The following is a 1,849-nucleotide window of genomic DNA, read 5'->3' as shown; positions in this document are numbered from 1 at the left end:
AGAGAGAAAAGTCAGTGATCACACTTCATGGGAGACATGTTCATAGGGAAGCTACATCAGAGTAAACATATAGTAACATTTCCTATTAACCAGCAGAGTTACATCAACAGGCCAGGTCAGCACCAATAAAATATAAAGTAAAAATATGTCTTTTGCCTATCATTTGAGAAGATTGAGCCACAAGACCAAAAAGCATGAAAAGCTGAATAGTTAACTTTGAAAATTTAAATAATTCTTAAAAAATATAAATTTGAACATAACTGGAAAAGGAATGTAGAAGAAACATGTATAGAGTTTGATTAAATTCGGTTACTTGCATTCTCTAAGTATTTTTCTTTTTTTTTTTTTTCAAAATGGAAAATGTGTTTCTTTGGTTCTGGAATAATTTTTGTTGCCATCTATAATGATTAACTTAAAAACCAAAATTTTATAGCAAGTATCGTATAGTGCTGGTAGGTGATACTATGTACACAGTAACCCAGTTACTTGATATATAGAAATTTAGAGAGTTCATATGTATTTTTGATAATGCCCCAATAAAATTTCTTGCCATTTGTCAGCTAGTCAAATAGATGAATCTCTAAAACACAATAAATAAAAAAATATTTATTGCTCCTAACAAAATTTCTGTAAGTATTTTTATACAGAGACACCTGTGGAACTTGCTGAAAGAACTTCTTTTTCAAAAAAATACTTCTACTGTAAACAGAATGATGGATGAATTGGAGAAGAAAGAAAAGATTATTTGTGAGCTTTTCAGTCAGTCTTTTCTTGTTATGGGGAAAGTGACCACCACAAGATACAAAGAAAACATAACCACAAAGCCTACAGACACTTCGTCTCATCTGTCTTACAAACTTGGTAAGCATTAAGGAAATAAGATAACACTAACATAAAATATTTGAGTCAGCAGCATGGGATTCTTTCACACCTCTGGAAAGAGGACCTGTATTTGTCCCTCAGCAGCTTTGTTGTAACATATAATGCACTTCCTGCTGTTACAGAAATACTAAAAAGCTTTGATACCTCTGTTTCCTCTGCACACAGCCATCACAGCTTCACATCGAGAATGGTAAGTCATCCAATAAAGCCTTAAATACAGCCCTCCTCCACACTATAGCTTCGGCCACATCTGAAGTACATAAGGCAACTTTATTTGTTGATCTATTTCTTTCTGAATGGGCATTTCTCCCCGGGTTATGTCTGTCATAGGAAAATGCAATGGTGGAAAAGATGTGCTTACTCTGCCAGAGTATTTGCTGTAGAGTAGTAACCAAATGCATCACCATCTTTGGATAATGTTCTCAAAATCTGAGAGGCAGAACTGCAGGGGTTCTTGATATGCTTTCCGTCCACTGGCACCTACAGAAGACTGAGACAGAATTAAATGGACAGTACTTACCAAGGTGTGCTCAGGGAATGGAATCAGAGTGTCCCAAAAGTGGTTTCAGGTAACAGAATTCCCTTGGAGCCCCTGGCAAAGATTACACCTGCTTTTGTCTCTGCAGCAACCTGTCTTTTCTCAGATGATTCTTAACAGAACACACCAGGTCAAGCTTGAGCAGAATATTACCATAGGATCCTCTTGTCATCAGGCAAGTAAAATTGTCCTTTTGGCTTAAAGGTAGTGGGGGAGAGGGTTCTAATTTGATGGAAATGGAACATGGGCAAATGAATAATATATGGGATTTACCGGAGACAGGAAACCCTACCAAACATTGTGTGCTAACAGAAGTGTAATCGTTACACCTGTGTTGTGGGGACGTAAATATGCACAGGCTTAGTTCATCCATTTAAGTATTTCACTTAGCTATTTGCATATATTGACTCTAACAAGGTTTTAGTATTT

The sequence above is a fragment of the Larus michahellis genome, chromosome Z, assembly GCF_964199755.1.
Source record: "Larus michahellis chromosome Z, bLarMic1.1, whole genome shotgun sequence".
NCBI classification, from domain to species: Eukaryota; Metazoa; Chordata; class Aves; order Charadriiformes; family Laridae; genus Larus; species Larus michahellis.
The sequence above is the reverse complement of the archived record's forward strand: the minus strand, read 5'-3'. Positions refer to the sequence as shown.